The sequence below is a fragment of the Triturus cristatus genome, chromosome 7, assembly GCF_964204655.1.
Source record: "Triturus cristatus chromosome 7, aTriCri1.1, whole genome shotgun sequence".
NCBI lineage: Eukaryota > Metazoa > Chordata > Amphibia > Caudata > Salamandridae > Triturus > Triturus cristatus.
Window position 1 is genome coordinate 1,096,276,913 of NC_140590.1, and position 26,778 is coordinate 1,096,303,690.

Genomic DNA, 26,778 nt, shown 5'->3' on the forward strand with positions numbered 1-26,778 from the left:
GGTTTCTTATCGGTAGGCCTCTCCTCCGTTTGCATGCTTTTTTATCTACATTATTGATGTACCATTAAACAGGAGATAAAACCTCTGCTTTTGCTTTTAAGGACACCATTATAGGGTGATTAACCTATCGGTGGCTCCCTCAATCATTTTTATTGAGGAATTGTACCACATAAAAAGGTGCGTTATATGAACGTTAAATTCATAGGTTGTTATATCAAAACCCCATTTATAAATCTTGACAGAATTATCATCAATTGACTTGCAGGTAATTCCACGGTTTTATTCACAAATTCAACCATCAGAGTGTTTCCCAATTGAATCAGACAAAAGAAGCATTGATACATTTTAATTTGTAGGTCTAGATATAATAGAATCATGTGCGGCTTTGTGACTCATGTGTTGGTTCTTACCACATGAGCTCAGTTGTGGGGTTTTAAAACTTAGTATCATGGATAACAATGGAGACAGTATGTTTTTTTTTTTTAATGAAAGAATAATATTATGATCCATTGTATAAAGAATCTTTTGAATTATGAGTACGGTATGTTGTTGTTCCAAAATTGTGGTTTTGTAATTAGAGACAAATAGTGTGACACATTGTATAACAATTTGAAGATGTTTGGTGATATAAATACTAATATATTGTATTGTTCAATGTTAATTTTTTTTTTAGAAAACTCTGTCCTGAGGAAGGTGGTTGATCCTATCGAACCGAACGCCGTGTTGACGTTTTTTGTAGTTTTCTCGTTTTCTTGTTCAAAATATTTGTATAGAAAGAATGGATTGTTTCTGAATGTGTTTTTAAATGTATATTGATTTTAACCACAATGATGAATAAAAACTGATTTTGTATTTGTTTAAAAAAAAACTTGTGTTTGGCATCTATGTTTCTATTACATGTATAGGCTTGTCTTATAAAGATTATATGTCAATAGTATATTGGTCAATTAACATACTGTGGTGAAAGTACTCAATTGGTGTAACCCTTCTAGTATCACAAAACAACACATGATTCTAATAAAAATGTCTTAATTATTATCTTTTGGTCAGGGAGTTGTTTTACTTTGTAGGTATTTTACCCTGTCCCTATCTTACAATAAAGGGTTTCTCCTTACGTGATTTCTATTTTAATAGGAATAACACAGAATCTGAATTGGATAAAAGATATACCAAGATGAATAGCAACTAGATGGAAAGGAATATGACTGTACCTGAAAACAATACAAGAACTCAAGTGAATATAACCCTTACTGAATTTAAATGGACTGGTGCTGAAATGAACATTGGAACAAATAAGACACATGAATGTCAGACATACTGTAATGAATACAAGCCATGCTCAAATGAATATGAAACATTCTCTAATCAATCAATAAATCATTCGCATTTATAAAGCGTGCTACTCACCCATAAAGGGTCTCAAGGCGTGGGGGGGGGGGGTCAGTGCTCGAAGAGCCAGGTCTTGAGCTGCCTTCTGAAGGAGAGGTGTTCAGGTATGGCGCGAAGGTGGCTGGGCAGAGAGTTCCAGGTCTCCACTGCCAGGAAAGAGAAGGATCTTCCTCCGGCGGTGGCTTTGCGGATGCGGGGTACGGCTGCCAGGGCCTGTCCGGCAGATCGTAGAGTGCGCGGAGGAGTGTAGAAGGAGACGCGGTTGTTGATTAGTTTGGGTCCGAGGTTTTGAAGGGCTTTGTGTGCGTGGGTGAGGAGTCGGAAGGTGATCCTCTTGTTGACGGGGAGCCAATGGAGTTTTTTCAGGTGTCCTGAGATGTGGTGGTGGCGAGGGATGTCCAGGATGAGACTTGCGGCAGCGTTCTGGATCCGTTGGAGTTTCCTCAGCAGCTTGGTGGTGATGCCCGCGTACAAGGTGTTCCCGTAGTCCAAGCGACTGGTGACGAGGGCGTGGGTGACGGTCTTTCTGGTGTCGGTGGGGATCCAGCGGAAGATCTTGCGGAGCATGCGGAGGGTGTTGAAGCATGCTGAGGTCACCGAGTTCACCTGTCTGGTCTAATGAATATAAGATACATTTAAATAAATATGACTAGTGTCAAAATTAATATGACTAACATTAAACTGAATATGGCACATGTTTACATGAATATGATTGCAGTTGAAATGAATTTGGTGTGCATGAAATTAATATGGCCAACACCAAAATGATTTTGAGGAACTTGAACTGAATGCACCATCTGTTGAATCGATATGACCCATATTAAAATGAATGTGACATTTTTTTTCAAATGACTGTTACACAAATGAAATGAAAGTCAGACAATCAGCAATAAATACAAGCCATATTCAAATGAATAGGGCACAAGTTCAAAACAATATAGGCTAAGTTGATATAAATATGACCAACATCAAAATGCATATGATGCCCTAGACTGAACTTAATATGACATGTTCATATACAGATGATTGCAATTGAAATTAATTATACATTCCTTGAAGTGAATATGTCCCACCCTTAAATGAATATGTCAAGCTTTGAATTAAATACAACTATTAAAATTGATATTGCACATCTTGAAATAATTCTGGCACATGTTGAAACACACATGAGATATGTTGACACAAATAATTCATTAATTGGATTTGAAATTGCACACTTTTAGAGGAATATTACAACTGAGATATTAAGTTGTGATTTCTCAAAATAAACATTACTTGTGTTACAATGGACAAGACAGGCATCACAATGAATATACCAAGTGTGAAAAATAATTTGCCCCAAGCTAAATGAATGTGATGCACAATTGAATGAGTATGACATTCCCTAAAATTAATTTGACTTGTTGGCTGTGAATGTGACCGCAGTTTAAATAAATTTGTTCTGCCTTAAAATGAACATGGCGAACATTTCAGTAAATATGAGAAGATTTGAACTGAATGTTGCATTTATTGTAATTAATGTGGTATGTTTGAATGAAATCTGATACATGTGACACATCGTGAAATCAATCTTGGATATGTTCAAATTGATATTATATCCATTCAAAGGATTATGACACTGGCTAAAATTAATGTGGATTCTGTGGAAAAAATATGACTCACATGCAAGTGTAAATGGCATGCATTGAAACTAATATGACTAGTGTAATTATGCTGAACTAAAAATGACATTTGCTGAAAAACGACTACCCTACTCAAAATAAATTGTTCATGCCTTATAATGGAATGTGACACATATAGAAATTAATATGGAACATCTTCAAATGATCCTGTTATATACTTAAATTAGCATGTCCTGTGTTGCAATGCCTATGTGTTAGACTTGGATTTTTCGGCGGGTTTATCCCAGACCTTTTGCTTTTTAGCCTCCTGTTTTTGACCTTGTGTTTGTTGGTTGTAGGACTCTGGGCACTTTACCACAGCTATTCAGTGCTAAAGTGCATATGCTCTCTGTTTAAATTGTATTTTCGATTGGTGTCTCAATGATCGCCAGATTTGATTTACTTGTAACTCCCTAGTAAAGTGCACTGAGAGTGCTAGGGCCTGTAAATCAAATGGTACTAGTGGGCATGCAGCACTGATTGTGCCACCCATAGAAGTAGCACTGTAAAGATCTACCACTGGAGGGTCTGTGACCAGTTTGTGTGCTCCCATGTCGAACTGGCAAGTGCAAGCACTTGCCAGTCCCTAATCTTACCTTTGCTGACATAAAAGTCACCCCTAAGGTAGGCCCAACATACCCCTGTGGTCATGGTGCTGTGTATGTTAAATGTAGTACATGAACTGGTGTGTGTGACATGTCCTGGTAGTAAATTACAGTGTATTTCGTTTTTAGCTATTGAAAGACTATCTGTCGAATAGGATAGAATGGGAGTTTATTTATAACATCCTATGAATATAACTTCCCATTGGGACAAGATAGAAAGATGGTGTTTAGTATGCCTGACCTTAGAATATAAAAATGCTTCTATTAGTAAAGATGATTTTTATGTTCTGTGTTTGTAAATACCATTTTTAGAAAGTAGGAATTTTCTTGCTTAGTCATTTTATGTGCCTCTGCTGCTTTGTGTATTGACTGTCTGACTTTAGAGTGACAAGGGTTGGAGAGGTGCATTCTCTCAGATGGCCACCCGGGGAGGGGGGTTGATGTGCGTCCTGAATAGGCCCTGTCTGCATTTAGTGGTGAGAGGAGATTTCACTTGCGCATGATTAGGCCATGTCTTCCTTGGACAATGCTGTCTACACCTCCTCCCGGGAAGCTGGGCCAGAGAGGACAGAACTGGTTATGACTAAGCCCAGGCACTCTCTGCCTGAGAGAACAACAGAATTTTGAGTACAAATATTGGGGCCCAGACCCTAGAAATTGAGAACTCTTTTGATCCAAGAAGACTGCCAAGAAGAGGAGCTGGAGAAGCTGTGAGGAGAGACTACCACTTTGCTCTGTGTTTTGCTGTGTTGGCCTGCAGTCGCTGCTTCTGTATTGGGCAGTGAAAGGACTGGACTGAACTTTCTGTAACTTTGGTTTGCGAGTTTTTCCAATGGCATGAGGTAGAGCTTGCCCCCTGTTCAAGAAGTCTCAGGAACAGAAAAGACTTCAAGTTCATCTGTTACCAGCACTGGAGACTGTGTGTTTTGTGCTGCAACAGAAGAAAATGCAACCTGGCGCTGTGAATGACACTGTTGCCGACTCCTGAAGGCACTGCAGAGGGTACTGCCACATTTTGCACCGCAACCCTGGTCTTACCTATACTACCACCCGATGCTGCCACTGAGCCTCTGCTTACATCACGACCTGTGGCCACCGCACTCTGTACCGCCTCACTTCATGCCGCTGCCCTGGTATCACTGACGACGCCACTCCACACCCACATCGATGCAGCTGCTTGTACCGTGGTTTGAGGGCACAGCTCGCACATTACACGATGCACCATCCTCATCCGGCACCACAGTCTTGGCCTACAAATGCCTGCGCCATCGACTCCAGTTCATCAGCAACAACAACTGCTGCTTGCACCGTGACCTGCCAGCACCACAACGAACAATGCATCAATTCACACCATAGTACTGGCCTCACTGATGCTGCTGGACGATAGTCACTGAGCAGCTGCATGCACCGTGACCTCAGAGCACCACACACCACACCGCTGGACTTCACACCACAGCCCAGATGCCTACCCATGCTGGGGCTCCTGACTTCAACCACGAGGAGTTCAATCTGCAACGTGTGTGACTTCAAGGGTCTGATGACTCCCGCACCAACCTCCAGAACCAATGCCTGTGGACGCCGACTCTTCGGGGCTCATCGAGAGGTCGTTATACACCCTGCATTTCTTAAGGTACTGTTTTGCCGGTCTTCCCAACAGCAAAACTGAACCTCGACGCCGCGGTCAGGCAGAACTGTTTGGATTTGTTGTTCATGATGCAGTGATAGCCCCAGATGGAAATATGGAATTAAAGGAACTGTATTTTAAGTCTATTTTGATTATTGAAGATTTCTTAGAACTGTATGGTGGATTTTTATTGTTTTTGGTATTGTTTTGGATATATAAAAATATTGGATATTTTTCTAAACTGGTGTGGTGTCCTTTTGTAATGTTTTCACTGTGTTTCTGTTGGTTATGTGCAAATGCTTTACACAATGTTTCTGAGATAAGCTGGACTGCTCATGCCAAACTACCAATGGGGTGAGCTGGGGTTATTTTAGGAATTTAACTCCCTTACCCTGATTAGGAAGAAGGTTTCCTACTTGGACAAAGGTACCTACCTCTGCCAACTGGAGACCTCCATTTCTAACACTATGCCATTTATAGAAATTAATATGATATATGTTGAGATGAATGTGACAGTCACTATTTGTTAAAAGTAATATGGTGCCTTTGAAAATAAATATATTCTACATCAAAATTAATTTGATTTGAATTGAGATGAGAATGACTACCACTAAATTGAATATGATCCATATTGAATAGAATATGACATTTGTTGAATCCAGTACGGCATGGGATTAAAGTAATATGGAGCAGATTGAAAACCTTACGGCAGACGTTGAAATCACACACTAAAATGAATATGACACCCAAAAAAATAAATATAGCATGCCTTAAAAATAATATGACCTAGGCTGGAATGAATATGACATGGTTTACGATTAATGTGACACACATTAAGGTGGCGATTCCGATCCGTTAAAAATAATTTCCGTACGACCCGTATCCGTATTTGTTTACGTTAGAGTCGTAGAAGCACCGTACAAACGGCCAAGTACGATTCGTCCGTGAAAAATAACTACGAATAGCGTCGGGAAAAGTCTACGAGAGTGCGTCGGAAAGTGTTCACGCCCGAATATCGTCGGGAAAAGTCTACAAGAGTGAGCCGGACATTTTTACGTGCAAATTGTAAAACACAAGTCCGAGCGCGCAAGTACGATCCCGACCGTCTGTCCGAATACACAATCGCACGTAAAAAGGCCCGTACGGAGCCAACGCAGTAGCACACATGTACATGGGTAAAGTCATGCCCGTGTACAAGCCGTACAGCCCCCCCACCCCCAAATATGTCAGCACCGTACACCACCCTGTCCGCAATGTACCCCAGCCCCACAACTGTATGCGCCGTACTCCCCCCATGTACACGCCGTGCCCCCCCATGTATGCGCCTTACCCCCCTGTCCGCACTGTACCCCAGCCCCGCACCTGTACGCGCTGTACCCCCCTCATGTACGTGCCTGTAGGCGCATCACCCCCGCATGTATGCACCGTACCTCCGCATGTATGTGCCGTACCCCAGGGCCGCACGTGTACGCACCCTACCCCCACCGCATGTGTGCGCCTTACCCCCCCATGTATGCGCCGTACCTCCGCATGTACGCGCCATACCCCAGGGCCGCACGTGTACGCACCGTACCCCCACAGCATGTACGCGCCTTACCCCACCATGTACGTGCCGTACCTCTGCATGTACGCGCCGTACCCCAGGGCCATACCTGTACGCACCGTACCCCCACCGCATGTACACGCCCTCCCCCCATGTACGCGCCCCCCTCCCCCCATGTACGAGCCTTCCCCCATGTACGTGCCGTACCTCCGCATATATGTGCCGTACCCCCACCGCATGTACGCGCCGCACTCCAACAACGTACCCCAGCACCCTCACCCAGCATCGCGTATGTATGGACCTTACCTACGCGAAAAAGACTCGTACAGAACCAGGACACTGTAAAACAGCACAAGGAGAGTCAATTCGACTCGCACAACACCACAAAACACGTCTACATGACAAAATACATCCCAATGACTGACCTGGCACATCCAAACAGGCAAACAGAGGCCCCAAATCACAACCACCACTTATAACACACCCACCAAAATTCAAAAAGAGCCACACCCAAAAATGGACCAATAAAAACGGGCCCACACACACAACCCATGAGCCTTAGCAACAGACCCACTGCTGCCAGACCCCACTGAGAAACAACTCCACATAGAAACTACTCCACATCACTCATACCTCCACTACACCTTCACTCACATACCTTCACACAACCTCCTCCACAAACATCCCCCTCTTCACATTCACACACACACCGTCACATTCACACCCACACACCCACAACCATCCACACCCACACCCACACCCCACGCCATGCCCACAGACAAGAATCAAAAGTTCACAAAGGCGGAGCTGGACCTCCTTGTCAACGAAGTTATCAGAGTCGAGCCACAGCTGTTTGGAACATTGGTCAGACAAACCAGCACAGCTGAAAAATCTGCCATGTGGCAGAGGATTGTCGACAAGGTGAATGCTGTTGCGCCCATCCGAAGGACCAGGCATGAATGCCAAGCCAGGTGGTACGATCTGCGCAGGGTGGTCAAGAGGAAAATGAATGAAGAATATGCCCAGACTAACATCACTGGAGGTTGGCCGCCCTGCAGACCCGACACTACCATCCCTGGGAGGAGAAGGTGATGGACCTGCTACCGCCGGTGAGAGTACACGGAGTCGAAGGAGTCGCAGAGCCTGGTGAGTACACAAACAACTTACGTAACATGGGGGAAAATGGGGTCCACACCACATATACACCAAATGCACGCAACTTCCCCCAAGCACTCACCGCAAACAACCACACTCAAAAACCACGCTCATGCCACTAACGTCACCATGCACCCTTCACAAATCAAGGCAAGGCCATGTCCAAGCCTACAACAACCACAGGCACAAGACTGGATGTCCGGGAGGCTGGGAGGGTGGGCCCCACACAACACATTGTGAAAATGAGACGCAGACACCAATGCCCTCAGCCCATATGGCAGAGGTACATAACCATGTACAATGCACAGGGACTGGCAAAGTACTGACAAGGTAGATGACGCTTGGCCCTGCTGTATGCAGCACAAGGCCCTCGTGGGACCACTGTACACTCAAACACCAACTCCACAAGCACAGGTATCTAGCACAGGAACTCACACTCACTGTCATGCCAGCATGCACCATGAGGGGACAGACACATCACCTGGGAGACCCAATGACAACTCACACTACACACAACAGCAGGCCTGGTCACAAGCCCCCCCTAACACAAGCACACACACCCGGGGCAGGCAATGGATTTACACACTCCCACAATGGACATGTGACACAACAAGACCAATCCAGAGCCAAATAAGCATCAGAGCAAACAATCTACAGGTCAAACACAGGATAACATACCAATCTGTCCCCCAACATACCCATCCCCAAGTGGACATTGAGAGGAATGCTAGGCACATCCAACTACCTGGAGGAAATGTGTCAACTTCAATATGTATGAAACATAGATGTCGCATGAAACACCATTAACATTGTCTCTCTCTCACACACAGGGCAACGTCGTCGATCTCCCCCCAACACTGGGGGGGAAGAATCACAGTCCCAGGCACCGCGTAAAGACGATCCCACCGGCAGCGACGACTCTCACCACTCCGTGGATGACCCCGACCAGCCTGGACCCTCTGGTGCCCAAGCCCCTGCAGCACCTGCGTCAGGTACATCTGTGCCAACCCCCACCCCTATTCCTGCCACATCTCAGGACACACCCAGGAGCCCTGCTCGCACTGAACAACAGAGCCAGTCTGACCAGGAGGGACAAGGTTCTCCGGGCACCCAGGAGGAGGCAGGCAACCCGGCAAATGCCATCTCTCAGGGGTCCCGTAGACCCGATGTGCCCACAAGGGCAGGCCAGGCTCAAGTGGGCAGGGGTGGTGGGAGTGGAGGCAGGCGGAGGTGCGAACCTGACCAGCCAGCTCAGGACAACGGTATGTCACACATATGCAACATCCTGGACTCATACTGGCGTGACACCAGAAGCATCAACCAGGTCGTTTCAAGACTCTCCGAGTTGCATCAATAACACCAAGGACGGATGGAGGCAAGACTGGCTGAGCTCCTGGCGGTGCACAGGGACGTGAGCCAATCACTCCGTCAGATCGCTCAAAGCCTGGCAAACCCTCCCTGTGCCACCAGGCGTAGACCAGCACCAGACACAGGGAGGGAGGAGGAGGAGGATTCATCTGACGGAGCATCCCCAGCATCGTCAAGACCTGCATCTGAGGGTCCCCGGAGGAAGGTGGGTCGTCCACGGAAAAGACCGTGACAGTCAGCAGACCATCCTCATCTCCCAGGTCACCTGGCCTGGCACCTGGCCCTCTGGCGAAGCAGAAGCACCTCATCCAATGACATTCTCTGCCACATGGACTTGCTGGTCACAGTCTGACCAATGATGACCAACACTGTGGTCTGGACTCTGATGACTTCCAATGCCAAGGATACCATCTCCCCCTGTGAACTTTGGGTTCTATTCCGCCGGTACAGCACCCAATTGCATCTACCAAACCACTTACCCCACCGTAAATAAATATTTCACTTTGGACATGAGACGTTCCTGTCATTTTGCATCATTCAACGACTTATGTGTGTGGAAATGTCAAACTATGGCTGAGTGTTGAGCCAACTCCAGCCATCCATACCCTGGGATCAGAGTCTGGTACAGGACACACATGGGTCACAAGGTATCATTCAATGTAGGCATGGAGCACAACACTCACCTGTGATGGCCTCTGGCTGCTGAGGGGGGGGCTTGCTAAACTGTGTGGAGAGACCTATTTGGGAGATCATCATCAAGGCGTAGAGGTCATGGCTCATGTGGAGGTTCCCGGGGAGTGAGTCCCAGGTATGTGTGGCCAGGTGGGAGAACAATGTCCTGTATGCTGGAGTACGGTGGATGTGAAGAACGGTGGCCAGGGCTAGGTTGGATGAATGGAGATGACCCAATGGGATCTAGGATGACACGTACAAGGTTGGTTGGGGTCGGGGTTGTGGACTGCCTCCTGAGTGTGGGTGGAGAGTGTGGAGGTCACCCTGCAGCAGACAGTGATCCATTGCAGCTATCCATAGTGGACGGTGAGGTGGCTGGGGCGCAGGGTGTTGAATCTGAGGTGTGCAGATTCCCCCTGGAAGTGGACCAGTTTCCTGGGAGTTTGGATGTACTTGCTCCATAGAGGGCAGGGCAGTATTTGACACGGATGTTGTCATGGACCTGGGGGATGGTCGGTCTTTTCTTGGAGTGGATCTATCTGTGGATCATGTGCATAATGCAGAGGGTGTTGCAGCATGAGGTACAGATGCTGTGGGCTAGCATGGCATATGTGAGCAAGCCAAACATGATGCACACCATCTTGTGTGTGTGGCCACTGGGTGCTTGTGCAGGGCTGTTGCGGGTGGGACACAGGCACTTGACCCAGCTGGAAGGGGACAATCCTCAGATGTTCACCTCAGTCCTGTACAAGTCCAGCCTCAGGTGGCTCGTGTGCAGCCATTCATCAATAGATCTCATGCATACTTGAATGATGGAACTGCCAATGTCTGTGTCTTTGTTGAGGGTGAGGAGCACCTGGCTGTCAATGGCATACGAGCTGATGATGAGATGCTGTGCGCATGTGATGGTGGAGAGGGGGGTCCTGGACACTCTGTAGATTGACTTGCTGAGAGATGATACCTGTGCCATGTCCCAGACGATGACACCATACTACATGCTGAATCCTTGAGTCCCACTCCCATGCCCTTGCTGGGCTACAGAGCCAGTGGGGAGTATTAGGGACGTGACCTGGTTGGTGTGACAGGGCCTGGAAGGCGGGGCAGCGCAGTGTAGGCAGTTGGAGTTGCACACTCAGCATGCAAAGGTGTCGTGTGTGTGCCCAGGGTATGCCTGACAGCAGGCGTTAGATGTGTCGATGGACATAGCTCGGAGTGTGGCTGATACATCAGACTGTAGTGTGATGTGGGTAATGCAAGGACATGATGGTGGTGCAATGTGCACCTTGCATGTGCTGATGGTCCAGCCTTTGGCACCGCGTGGCGGCAACAGTGGCATAGACAAGCTGAGGACAGCAAAATGAATGGGTGGAGGGAGGAAGTGAGGAGCATCCTGGAGGCGTGTGTGTTGCCAAATCTGGATACTCTGTTGGCCCTTGCTGCAGGCGGCCACAGCAGCAGGCGGCATCTCCTTGCAAAATGACAGAATTTGCACACATAGACTATGATGTCAGAAGGACAACTGCAACAGGCGCGTGTGTAATTAAGGAGTGTCCAGTGTCACATGGCACACCCAGAGACAATGCATGCACAATCACCAAAGAAGCATGACACCGGATCAGGAAACTGAAGGCCGAGCTGCGCACAGGAGACACACCCTCAGCAGCTGTTGGTGGCCCATTGTGTGGACCAACATGCCAAAAAACATACACAACCATGTACTTCATGCCCAATAGGGAGCCTAACCCATGAGCAACTGCATGCATGTTGCTAAACTACACATGGACTCCTATGCATAATCTTCCACAACTATGCCTGATATGCCGCATGCAAAGTGGCAAGAGACCTGCATTGACAGAGATGAGGCACCTTGGAGTGTGACAAACACCTTTATTACTCAGCCTCACACTAAGGGAAATGCATCAATTGGAACAGACTCACAGGTCATTTGGCTGACCATGTGTGACCTACACTGGACACCCCCTTCAACACACAGATGTGTAAATCCTACTGAGCTGTCACACAAGTGAAGGGGTTGAGCCTAACACCCCTTGCTGCACACGGAGAGTCTACAATTCCCCATTGAGCCTCATATGGGGATGTCCCACACTATGTCCACCATTAGCATCCTGTATGTTCCTTGGAGACGTTATACACACATTGATCCCTTCATCAGAATCCACACACCATTACAGATGACTGTCAGGAAGGGTGACCATCAATTCATGGGAGCCATGCAACACGTCATGTGGCCCATGGTGAGTCGACATGTATGCATGGTAACACAACATGCACAGGAGTAGTCCCCACATATCACAAACACGTACCACCCACAAAATGCCTTGCTGCACTCCTTACCCCAAATGACTTTTCACTAGGCCTGGGCGGTAAATTCCGTTCCGCTCGCGGAATTTCGGTAATTTCGCGTTCCACGGAGAACGCAAAATTGCCCAAAATTCTGCTTTACGCGACTTCGCGAAATTTTTTCTTGTTCGCGTTCTCAAAATGCGTGTTCGCGAGATATTTCTCCCCGAGCACGCAAACAGCAACTGTGAACAGGAAAAAAGTATCGCGAGCAAGCAATTCCGCATGTTCGCGGAATTTCTGCATGTTCGCGGAGATTTTTTTACCGTTTCGCGGAGATTTGCGTAACGCGATTACGCAAATTCCTCCCACCCCTACTTTTCACCATGTCTGTGCATGTAACTCTGATCCAGCACACGTTGTAATACTCATGAGGAATAGCAGGAGGGCAATGATGACATGAGCAGACGACAGCCGCAAGAACCTGGGGAGGACAGACACACAACAATTCAGCGAAGAGCTAGTAATCCGCATGACATGTACTCTACAGGAATGATGTTGTCACCATGCCCTTAACACATTGAGTGTCCCAGCTAATATGTGTGGAATGACATCATCACTTGAATGACACATCAGAACACACCTCCAAGTCACTTAGCACACAGTCAGCTCGACACACACATTGCAACACATGCCACACAAGGCTCACCATCATGAGAAGAAGTTGCGGATAAGCTGACTCTGGATGTCCTCATCCTCATCCTCACTTGCCCCGTGCCCGAGCCCTTCATCCTCCACGGGTGGATGATCCTGCTCATCCGGATCAAGGATGAGTGGCACGGCCTTCTCCACTGCCATGTTGTGCAGCATGCAGCACACAATGAAGATTTTGCAGACCTTCAACGGGGCATATGGGAGGGCGCCGCCAGTCTTGTGGAGGCACCGGAATCTGCTCTCCAGGAGTCCAAACGTCCTCTCAATCACGCGCCTCGTCTGCCCATGGGTGTCATTGTACCGGTGTTCTGCAGCTGTTCTGGGGTTGCGGAGAGGCGTCATCAGCCATGGCATGTTGGGATAGCCAAAGTCCCCTACATGGAAACATCATGTGAAGAAGTGGGTCAGGAGATGCCGTAAGATATAAAGATAGCGCTGAACACAGGACTAACAGAGTATACCCACCAACAAGACATGCTCGTTCTGCGTGCAGCTGCAGCATAATTTCTGGCACCCTGCTACGCCTCATGATGTATGCATCGTGTGCGGACCCTGGAAAACGTGCACAGACATGGGAAATCAGCATGTTAGCAAGACACACCACAAGGGCATTAATGGAGTGGTAATGTTTTCTGTTTCTATAGGCTACCTCCTGTGCCTGTGGTGGTACCAAAGCCACATGTGTCCCATCAATGGCCCCAATTACATGAGGCATCCCTCCCAGGGCATAAAACTCACCCTTGACACGTGTCAACTGCTCACGAGTGGGAAAATGGATGCATTCATCCAGGTGCACCAACATGGCTTCTATAACATCATGCAGGACACGGCTGAACATTGTCTGGGACATGCCACCGACATCAGCTATGATCAATTGAAACGTGCCGGTGGCAAAAAAATGTAGGGCTCCCATCACCTTCACCTTGGGGGTCAGAGCTATAGGATACCTGTGTTGTGGTTGGAGGTGTGGTGCAAGCCGGCGGGTCAAGTCCTGTATCAACTCTTGCGAGAAGCGGTATCTGCGTATGCAGTCATGTTCACGCATGGCATCCAAGTCTGGCATTTGTCTGGGGAGAGGCGGTGCCCTGCCGAGATTTGGAAGGAATAACGAAGAGTGAGTACATTACCACACCAATGTCACTGAGGTGAGCACATGTTCAACAGCTAATACACATCTGCTTAATACAGAGTCTGTGCTGTGCAATACATCCAGAACACGTGGGCGAGCCAGGTGATACTCCTACGAAGAGCCAGCCACAATAGTTGCATGGCAATGTTGACGTGACATGCCATGAAATAGCTGTTGGCCAGTGTAAGTGACAAGCCAGACACATTACATGAGTGACAGACATCCACATATCAGCATTTGAAGGATGTCATCTCATACAGACAGCTGGCGGGAGTCTAGACGCACAGGTCACATGTTATCTGGAAATGGACAGATGACACACATTTTCATTAAGGGGTCCATGTCAAAAACTGATGTCACAGACATTGAGACAACGCCGATATTGCCTCATGTCAGGAAGTCATCTTCGAACCATCATAACACATGTAACGTGTGCGTCCACATGTGGCATGGTGTGCGTATATGTGTGTCATGCACATATGCACACCTACACATGTTGGATGCTGCAACAGCAGATGGAGTTGACGGAACACCAACGGAAAGCTCATGGGAACACATGACACACACATGACATAGTCACATCGTGGCACACTGGGAGTCACATGTGAGTTGTAATTATCCGTGTACCTGCCATCAGGGGACAGTTGCGGGTGTTGCTGACTGTGCCATACCAGTGATGCAGTGCTTGACACGTGTGTCGCACATGCACACATGTGCAAAGTGTGAAGGGGAAGTGTGCCACTTAGTGCCCCATCACATATGACATGTGTAAACAGCTCATCACACATATATTGTGCCACAACATGAGGAGACATGTGCCACATCACTGCCTGACACACCTAGGCCCTGCACATGAAGGACTGCACTGACAATGACTTGATGTACAGCCTTGTGTGAGTCTGACACCTCCATTCCTTTCGTGTGCGCCTCCTATCACCAGTGTAAGCAATGAAACGCAGTACACACGCTCTAAGGGCATGTGTAGGGCCCGTACTCATGCGTGTACGGGCCGTACACGCGTGAGTACGTGCCTATCACTATCGTTGGGGGTACCGTAGGGCCTAGTGATAGGCGAATACAGAAGTTACAGCAGCAGGAAGGGGGTAGGTACATGTGTGTTTGTTGTGTGTCGCCAGCTTTTGTTGCTGCTCAGTCGCCTGGAGACACTGCCAGGGTATATATGTGCAGTGCATATCCTGTTCCCCCACAGTCAACCTGTGCTGTTCTTCCTCTGTTCCCCTCCTTGACATGTGTTACCTGGTCTGTGTGTGATCACTATTGCACATGGTAATCTAGGCTGCCAGTTTATCAAGGTGCACACTGCTTTCAGCATCATGTGTGGGGGTGGTCTGCCTCTGCCCTGTCCTGTACAGTCATTAGGGGGTATGTATTTGTTGCCACTGATGCTGAGTCACAACATAGGAGTGTGAGGTTTCAAATGAACAGACTTGCTGCATGCATTACCAATGCTGTGGCCTCAGACATGATGTGCATGAGTGGGATATTTGCATAGTGCCGGGACGGTTGCTCCTGTAACAGTCAGCTAATTCCAGGACCATGGAGCAGTGTGCACACTACAGTCCCCTGTCACAGCCTGCCCTCCTACTCATGTGTGTCATCCAACACTGTGCACATTCACTGTGGGTTCATAATGGCTCTGCCTCTGTGGCATTGTTCCATGGCCTAGGTAGTAGTTTTCACATGTGTGATACATTTGCCCACTGGACAGGGATACAGCAGTTTGCTTGTGCATACTCACACTGGCAGTGCCTGTGTGGCTATTCACAACAATCTGTTGATGTTTGTTTGTGACCAATATGTTTCGCCAGCCCTACAAGGTGATGTCGTGTTAATGAAGCTAGTTTTCAAGCACAGTTATTGTAACCCTGAATAAGAGCTTTCACTTCTTGATTGGTATCAGTCACATTGACTCTGGTATGGGTTGGTGTGTGCGGGAGGGGTGTACATCTTCAACCCTGATGTTTTATTGCCAGTTCTGACTTGTGTGTGATGATTCGCAGTACAGAAAGTCATCGTGCAGTGCCCCCGTGATGTTGGCCAGTGCTTGCTGTTGGTGCTTCATTGCCTGTGTCAGTTCTTGGCAATCATGTATCCTGCTTGGACATTTTTGGCACCTGTTTGTGGTTCAGATGCTACACAGTTGTGACTTTGTGTGCTGACATCTGTGGGTACATTCTGGCTTGCCATGAGAAGGAACCCACAGTACAGCTAGGCTTTTTTGCTAAACAATTGCAGGCCCATTAGCTTATGCATTGTCCTGGGTGTGGACATGTGTGCCACTCCAGATGACAGTCAGTAGGTCATATGTGTAGCCAACTGTGTGATCAGGTGACGGATAGCCATGTGACAAATGACATTATTCAAGTTGTTTCTCTGGGAAAATGTCCATTGGCACTCACTACACCTGTCAACATGTCTCAATGTTTTATATGCTTGACCTTGTTGTTTGGTTGTGAAGGACAATGATGTGCCTGCATGACAGATGTCTCCCACGGAAGTGCACAAGTCACCACCTTTACACTTTCCAGGGACACGCTGGCACATTTTAAAGTAAGGCACAGTTTGAACAACACTTGTTTGGAGTTCATACATATACATGTTCCCACAGTGTGCTAGCATTTGGGTTAGTCCTTGGTTGTTGCTGATACCAAATTACGAGTGTCAAGTCATCCAGCCACCCTGGTGCCATGTATATGTACTTACTGCTACGCCATTTCTGCCTAACAATGGCTGATTTGAATGAGTCTGGCAGCTCAGACAATGACTGTGTACATGTAGTTTGGTGTGCACCCCCTTGTGTGACTTCTGCTATACAGACACATGTGTGTTGTGTTCACAGAGTGCCACATTCACACATGCTAGATGAAGTAATCTAGAAATTATCCCAAGGGCCACACTTACCAGTGGCCCGCAATGTTAAGTTAAATAATATGCAGTTGGCAACGTAGAAGGTTCAAGCATTTATTGGCCATAATAGAACTCTATATAGAGGAGCCTCATCGACCCTCACCCATCAGGTGCGCCGAGGAAGACTGACCACTTACAGTCAAAACCAGACAGATATACTTTCAGTGAACACATGAAGTCAGCACATGGAAATCTACAAGTTGGCTCACAGAGAAAGGAAGGTCCATATATGGCACACATTATTAGCTCAGCTCAGGCATGGGAGTATAGGAATGTGCTTATCATAGGCTCAAGGCCAGACACGGCCTTGGGCCTCAGAGACAGTTCACTTTCAGCTGCTCTCAGTAAATCAAACTCCAAGAGGGAGGGGGAACTGTGCCATGCACGGAGCTACAGAACAAGTGTCTGCATCAGAGGTCTTTCTGCCATTAACAAACCTCTATTTCTTATAACAGAAACATACGGAAACATCCATATTATAGACTTAACTGGAGGAAAGCAATGTAGCATAACAGGTCTCTTACTGAGAAGGCAAGAATAAGATAAAAGCTTCCACATTTCAGAAACAATTCTATACACCTGAAGCTTGCACATTACAAAGATGGGTTGCAGCACATGAATAACAAACTGCAACTTCATATTGATTAAACATCATAGATACATTGTGCTAACATTACATTGTACGAACAAGCAGAATAAAACATTTGAATTCTACAGAACGGCCCTTTTAGCACAATGTAGCTAACATGCTGAATTAAGCTTAAAAATACCTTCATCTACCTGCATCATGTCATATATTTCCTTCTGTGCTGATTGAGTACTTATCTTTGCTGGGTTTATTTTAGGTTCAGGGAGGGCAAGACGAATTCCATCAGCACAATAAGAACAGCAGGCAGGTCCACATTGTATGCAGGCACAACAGGTGAAAAGGACACCTGTTATTCCTAAGAGAGTCATGAATATTTTCCATCCCCAAGTGGTAAGGAGACCCCAAAGCCAACCAGAAATAGTCCAGGTACCTGTATCTGCATGAATTTCAGATGCTAGGCAGTGCAACCTTTGAATGGGATAGGCCCTTTTTGGCGTGATGTAGCCAATATTCAAACAAAAACTAAACAGAGAACACTCCCTCATCTGTAAGTGCCACTGAAACTAAGAATCGGACATTCCATTGTCTGCAGAGGGTGAGATCACCACTACTTTGCACTAAACCAACATTCATTTAATTAATCATGTCTCTGAAAGCCAAAGAGATGGCATGAGGAAAATTCAAATTGAGGCCTAAAGCCTAGGTCAACCTATACTCTTGGATGACATATATGGAATGATATGTTCTGCATTATTATATACAGGTACTCAGATACATTTTCTAATAAAGACATTCTCACATTATATACTTCTAACTGATTCAACTGAATGCACACATTGTTACACAAAATCACTGCCTTGCTCAAAGGAAACATTCTGCTCAAGGGAAAGAACCAGCATACTCAGTGAGGTTGAACCATTGGAATCCTACACTTCATTTTCATATCTGTTAAGGAAAATTCATGCTTCCCTCATTACATTTGGACAGGCATTTAGATGCATAGTACCTTGTTACTGTTCTCTCAAGATCTATCTCTGATGCAATACACTGTACCTCAGGACATCTTCATAACCCAATGTACTTCACTTTGGAGGGCGATAAATATTTGTATTACCATGATTAGGCCCATCTACCTATACACCTATAACAAGATTAGGGACAAAACCAAATCATCCTCTACTAGACAGAGTGGGAAGCAATCCGTGGACCCTACAACTAATAGATACTATCATTACTCCCTCTGTGGCAGTCTTTGTGTGGGATCAAACAAGTCATATACATACTCCAGTGAGACAGTCACATTCCTCATTACTACTTTCAGGTGAAAAAGGGGGTACGTTTCATCCTAGGATGAGTTTAACGCTACTTCCACTAATCAGAACACTATTCTAAAACAGTGCCAGCAAAAACAGTAAGAATCAGTCTCATAACACCCAACTGCTCGTGCAAATACGACTATGCCCAGAGTCCGTTCGAAGCCTCTCTGGCAGGCTTCTATTGTTAATCAAGTCTGCTTCCATCATCATATTGGGCCTCTTGATCAGGCCCTCCATGAAAATAGTTCTTCGTAGTATCCGTTGGAGTGCCCTCCTGGCAAACACTCACAGCTCACTCGAAAGTCTCAATGTCTCTAGGCAGTGCACCAACATCTTTCCTCTGTGGCAGGCACTATCATGGACACAGATCATATTGTGCAGAAAGTTTCAAGTTCAGCTACACCCTCAGGCTCCAACACTCGTCATTCAGTGTCAGAGGACATTCGGGCTGCTGTTTAATGGGTACCACAATATAGTGCCTTTTGCCAATCGTAGATTCTCCGGTGCACTGCATTTCCGTTGATACGAAGGAAAAGGGGGTTGGCCAAAACTCAGGCCAAGGGGATCAGGGGACCGCGCGCTGTCAGAGGTTACTAGCACATGACAGGTAGAAAACTGAAGAAACTGAACGACGGCCCTGCCATCAACAACAGGGATCCCTCCTTTTTCGTACTTTTGCATTGAAATTCTGCGGCCAACAGGCCTCCTCCTTCTCTGATGTCCGACGCCATCCAATGAAGCAAGCACGATGCTGCAGTTGATGAAGCATTGGCAATCACGGTCCAATTTTACTACTTTCTGGGTGTTGAGACTGTAGGGCCAGGACATGTAGCCCTCATCTGTAGCTGACACTGATGGGTAATTAGGACTCATCTTTATCACCGTTCTGCAGGATATCATTCTCCCTTTTACTCTGGAAGATCCCGCAGAACCAAGTGATGCAGGAAATGTAACATAGTTGTTAATTTTCTTCCAAGTACAGAAAAACAATTCCTAGTATTTAACAAGGTGACTGAAAGCAGGCGGCCTGCAATCTTTGAGGGAGTGGCCATACGCCATGGGACTACTCTAAAATGTACTGTTTTTCAATTGGGCACTTTCTAGTATCTTCTGTCATCTAGGGGTAGATAGCTACAGGGGAATTCTATCTGTATGTATGTCTTCACACATAGTAGCATCGTATAATGGGGTAAACATCTCTTGAGATACTACATCTGTGTGCTCCTATAGTTCTTATCTGGAACATATCAAAAAGGAAACGTATGAAACGACTTATCAGAGGCATACAGATACCTTTCCTTAAATAATAGTGTATTAGGTGCATGATGTAATGCAGACTGATGATCAGAAATGTGGTAACAAAGGACAAGGACTAGAGAGTCCTGGTATTTCCACTATTGAAACCCATCTGATCCCACCAACATTCAAAACAGCAGGAACATACAGGTAAGAATCAACTGAAATAGGCATTGTAATTATGCCATGTTCCAGAAATAAGCGTAAGGTATTCTCTATTGAGGTGAAGAACTTGTCTACTATAGTCCAAGTGGACATAAACCCATCTGGTCATACAAAAATAATCATACATGATATGGGGGTCCATGGTACATAGCCTGGGAATGCGTACTACTTGAACAACGTACCAAGGGCTGCACGAAGACAAAACTGCTTTTCCCTAATCTAAATTACTCAACATCAGCTCCTAGTAAAGACTGTGAGTGTATTCACACAGACTAGTTAATGAAGAACTAGCCATGTCGCCTAAGATTAGTAGAACAAAAACTACCCACAACTAATTCCCCTTAAAGATCACAATAAAACATGAGAAAAGGGAAGTGCAACATACATATTACCTCGGCTTAATTTCTAAGGGGGCTAGCAGGAAGCTAACCTCCTCCTCCCTACATATTACCCTGGCTTAATTTCTAAGGGGGCTAGCAGGAAGCTAACCTCCTCTTCCCTCCCCCCGGTTTGACAGGAGGAAATCTGAAACAGATTTCAATGCTGTCAACACTACCAATCCCCGTGTGTAGCAACTGGGCATAAGCAAAATTATAGGAGATACATAGCACTTTTGAAATGGCAAGAAATCCTTCTAGCAAAATGTACAAATCTCATTGCCTTAGCTTATAGGCTGGCCAAATGACATCTCATATGCAAATGTCCCTATTATGTGATACTACACTAACCTGAAGTCAATCTTAATGCTAGGAGGCCATAATATGAATTTTAAGCTTCCTAAATATTTTAGAAAACAAATTTTTAAAGCACTTATTAATTTTAATAATTTCATAATTAATAATTTATCTGTTAAAGAAACCAATCGTTTTTCTATAATTCCACCTATAAAACAAGCTGCATCCCTCGCCTTTCATATTCAAATGTCTCTCTTCAGAAGCTTAAGCACAATAGCCTAATTTGAAAACATGACAACTTTTTGCGCCACCATTCACAAGAATGAGCTTATAAAAAGAAAACTTTAAGAAAAGGAAATCCTGTCAGATATTTTCTCATTACCCAAAATACTGAACCTCATTTGTGGAAACCCTTTACAGCATTCTAAAATGCAGAGTTTTCACTCTGAGGGAGTCTTAGCTAAGTAAACATTCCTGTTCCGTTTGTGGCCTAAAAAAACCAACAGCAACAGCTGTTTTGCTCATCAGCAGTAAAAACGCTTCTCAGGGTTATAACAAGATCATGGTGGCAGTCTTATTTAAAACAGACATTTCAAGTGTTAAGATGCGGGTGTAATACAGCAAAATCCACTGTATTCAGATGATGTGTTTACCCATTAATATCGAATACAATGTATTTAAAGAAAATTATTTATAATTATCTATTTTATTATAGAACACGCAATTTCGTTTTATAAGGCCTTTTATCCCCATATAAAGAATATGAAAAAGAAACCTGATTTCCTTTAAGGAATCAAAGGCATACTTATACACTTCCAAGGAAACAGAACAGGATTCAGGTCACCTTTTTGCAGGGGCTACAAATCATAATGGTTCCATAATATCCAATCTGAAACATATGACCGACGGCTGCCTGTCTATAAGAGAAGGGCAGTCATGGCTAACCACAGGTGACACATATTTTAGTCTTGCATAACCTTTTTTTGTTTTATTCATCTCCAATACCAATTAGACATACACTGATAACGTGTTGTCTGCTATTTTTACAGCATGATAATGATAATATCATGTCTGTGGAATTTAGTAATTTTGAACAAGTTCCAGCCAACTGCTGCACAGGGATTGACGTTGTCACGACCATCTCTGTACCGCACAGGAGAACTTGTATTAGTATTAACCCCTTCAGCGCTCATGACGGAGCCACTCCGTCATGAGCCACGGTCGCCGTGTGCTCATGACGGAGTGGTTCCGTCATGCCGCGGCCGTTGGCCGCCGCTCCTCCCACGCTGCGCTGATTCCCCGCCTGTGCGGGCGATTAGCGCAGTGGGCGGAGTCATGACGGAACCACTCCGTCATGAGCACAGCTCAACCAAGGCTCATGACGGAGTGGCTCCGTCATGAGCACAGCGCCACCGCGCTGCCCCCAAACCCCCCCCAGCGGTGCGGCGGAATTCCCGCCGCAGCGAAGGGGTTAAAATAGAATTGTCAATATGACACAAAAACAAAACATACATAAAATAAAAAAATACATATGCCAAGCCATCAGTATACCAAGCACAGAAAGCATAGACAAATTACAATAGCATATATAAATGAGCAATGATGCGCAATTACTGTACCTATAGCTCAGAGTCGAACATTCTGGCCTGCTTAATTTGTCAGGCTTAAAATCAATAACTGATTTTCCTGCCTTACTCACCCCCATCTGACAGCAGGTCATCTTAATGATGACCAGCTGTCAGCTGAACTGACTGTGTCGTTTCTGACACACAGAACCAGCAAGAATAATCAAAAATGAAAAACACACGAACATTTCTTTTTAGAAAGGTGTTATGACAAAAATACATTTATTTCAACACAATGTACCCTGATTTCCCATTTGAAGGCGCATATTTCATTTTTCCTCTCATAGTTATAACCTTTTGATCACTTTGCCAATCCAACTCACGTGTCTTGTCAGCCTTAAAACCACCCAGAACAATCCATGAATGATCTGTGGGCAGAAGAAAAATACAGCACACACAAAAGAAAAACATGTCCCATAACAGACAAAATAACACTTATAACTTGTAATCAAAAGACAAAACATAATGCACAAAATAAATTTCCAGTACTTAACTGTTATCATCTTGTCAGTCAGCTGGTGACACCAGGCTACCTTAGTTTAACTTTCTAAAAAGTAAAATGACTTCACCGATATTCCATGTTAGCTTTTGGCCACAATTTCCACTGTGAAAATTAATTCTTAATTTGAAAATCGTTTTTATATAGGCATATAGCCCTTAAAATTTCAAGCAAGAGCATCATTTTACTTTTTTGTTTAGGATTAATGCAACATGTTTAAAAATAAAACAATCTTCCCTGGGCATTTGTTTTCAAGGCACTGCACCTTTTTCCTTTTTACCAAGGAAGGCTTCTTGAGTTTCGTTTCTCAGCTGCCCTGTCTTATCAGAGAAGCTAAAAATAGCCCCTCAGTGCAGAGCCAGCCACTGTGAGCACTCCTGGCCCCCACCTCCTTCCAAGGCTCTCCTGCTGCAAGCAGTACACATTTTCATGTCAGAGAAGCTTTCTAAGTAGTGATTTCACCTCCTGGTTTACTCGCTCCTGTTTCTAACCCCCACCTTACAGGCTTCAAGGTCAGAATCTGCCTTCGATTTCTGCATCGCATTCTGCGCTCTTTAGCCCCCACCTTCTCCTCACTCTGAAGCTGTCAAAGACAAAAAGTCTTCCCAATTCCATCTAAACTGCAATAATTCGCCCTATTGAAAAATTGTTTTTGATATACAATTTCTTTTCAGGGGATCATAATCTTATTTTTCTAATCTCAGATTAGTAAAACGCTCACTGTGAATAATGTACAGCACATAACATACTAGCACACAGCAGCTATTGGCTATTACGTCACACAATGGTACTTATTTTATCAACCTCTAATAGGTGGGAGTCTCTGCAGGTTCAGCTTGAATCAGAACCTACAACCGTCTGGACCCAGCACATTGGCTCGCTGAACCACCAAGAACACAAAGCTGTATAGGAACCATTTGCAAATTCGAAATACCCACAATTTTTCTCAAGCTAAACTTTTAACTGATCCCTAAATACTTTTCATTAATACTTTCGTACATTAGGGGTGTCCTCAAATCACAGGGGTTGCTCTTTCTCTAGCTACACCCCTCTCAATTTCCTTTTGCGACGCATTGATGGTGATGAGACCAAATTAAACTTACTCCTCCACAATTTCACTTCTCAGAATTCTTTCACATATTCACAGTCATTCAATCACACGCTTTTTCCAGTGCTAGCAACATCCAAAACACAATTTATCACACCACAACATTCTTATTCACTAATAGCTTACTTACATTCAAATGAGCAATCTTACCAACATACAATCTCATATCTACATGGCCATGTTACACACACTCCCATATTTTATACTGCAGGCATATATTCGCCACTCACACACATTTTCCAACACGTGATTGAAAGCATGAAAATAGCCGGCGCTATAACCAAAACAAAACGCAAAATAGGTGTCAATTTCAAATACCAAAATGACATGTACATTTCCTACACAACGTTTTCTGCAGTTCAACCTATCCAAACTTGATGCATCCAAACAAACGAACCGAGCCCGTCGACTCCCGTTCGTGGAGAATTATTCAAAAAGGACCAACAGAATCACAACAAGCAGTCTTCCAACAGACTGGCAAGAGGCTGTCAGACAGGGGTAACCACGAACTGGACTACGGACCATCCCTTTGCCTCCCTGGTTCACCACTGAGACTGTTCTGATGTGGTCCAAGCCGCACCTCAGATATGTCTCATGGCTACCCAGTTACAGCCACAGGCTTTTCCGAGTGCAATCCGGCCATGTGTTACACACAGGTAACAACTAAGCATCTGATCAGTGTCTCCAAATCACAAAAGATCCGCGGAGTACCTACAGTCAGTCCCTAATGGACCACCCTGTAAGACCTCCGTAATTCTCCTAGGGTCCTCATGACCCCTCAAATCAAATACAGTTAACTGTTCCAAATGCACCGCTCAACAGCGCGTGTTTCAAACAAATGCATCGCTCAACAGCGCGTGCTACAAACAAATGCACCGCTCAACAGCGCATGCTTCAAACAAACAAATTACTCACCGGGTGCACCCAGGTACGAATGTTCGTTCTCCGCTGCCAACTACTCAAAACCAACACGGTCAGCTCCTGGGTTAAGCTCGTAGGACCCCGGTGAAGGGCCACTAGCAGTAGAGGGCACTCTGATCGAGGGCGCAGACCAAAAATGGTAGATTTTCAAAAATTAGTATTTTGTTTCTTTTTTTTTCTCACTCACTTGACCGGAACACCCTCAATCCTAACCACCCGGTTACGGGGGAGGAAGGCCCTATCACGGTGTCCCTTCTGTGATCGCCAACTGAAGTAATCTAGAAATTATCCCAAGGGCCACACTTACCTGTGGCCCACAATGTTAAGTTAAATAATAAGCAGTTGGCAACGTAGAAGGTTCAAGCGTTTATTGGCCACAACAGAACTCTATATAGAGGAGCCTCATTGACCCTCACCCATCAGGTGCGCCAAGGAAGACTGACCACTTACAGTCAAAACCAGACAGATATACTTTCAGTGAACACATGAAGTCAGCACATGGAAATCTACAAGTTGGCTCACAGAGAAAGGAAAGTCCATATATGGCACACATAATTAGCTCAGCTCAGGCATGGGAGTATAGGAATGTGCTTATCATAGGCTCAAGGCCAGACACGGCCTTGGGCCTCAGAGACAGTTCACTTTCAGCTGCTCTCAGTAAATCAAACTCCAAGAGGGAGGGGGAACTGTGCCATGCACGAAGCTACAGAACAAGTGTCTGCATCAGAGGTCTTTCTGCCATTAACAATCCTCTATTTCTTATAACAGAAACATACAGAAACATCCATATTATAGACTTAACTGGAGGAAAGCAATGTAGAATAACAGGTCTCTTACTGAGAAGGCAAGAATAAGATAAAAGCTTCAACATTTCAGAAACAATTCTATACACCTGAAGCTTGCACATTACAAAGATAGCTCAGTGGGTTGCAGCACATGAATAATAAACTGCGACTTCATATTGATTAAACATCATAGATACATTGTGCTAACATTACATTGTACGAACAAGCAGAATAAAACATGTGAATCCTACATAGACATGTCCATTTTGTAAAGGGTTGTGATTCTCCAGGAGTCACAATGTATTTATTTGGGGTGTCAAAAGTACTCACAGGTCTCTGAGTGTGGGGACCCCTTCTGCATTGGCATGTGGTATTTGGCCTTGGGTGTGACAATACTGTTTGTTTCCCAGTGAACAAGAGGTGGCATGCCTTCATAGTCGTGCTGTGCTCAAATGATCCCAGACACTAGCTTCTCATGATCTTGTGATTTCAAGTTATTTGCTGTTGTGTCCTAATTTTCATTGTTTGCAAGTGGCATGGTGCGTCAACCAACTGGGGAGTGCAGGGCTTACATATGTGGGGAGTATCCTAGATGTTACTCCTGATGCCTTTCCTGATATGCACTGTTGCCTATTTTGTTTGGACTCATGTGTCAGATGTATACAGGTGACTGATTTTGTCCTCTCTTCACCTTGCCCACAGCATCATCGG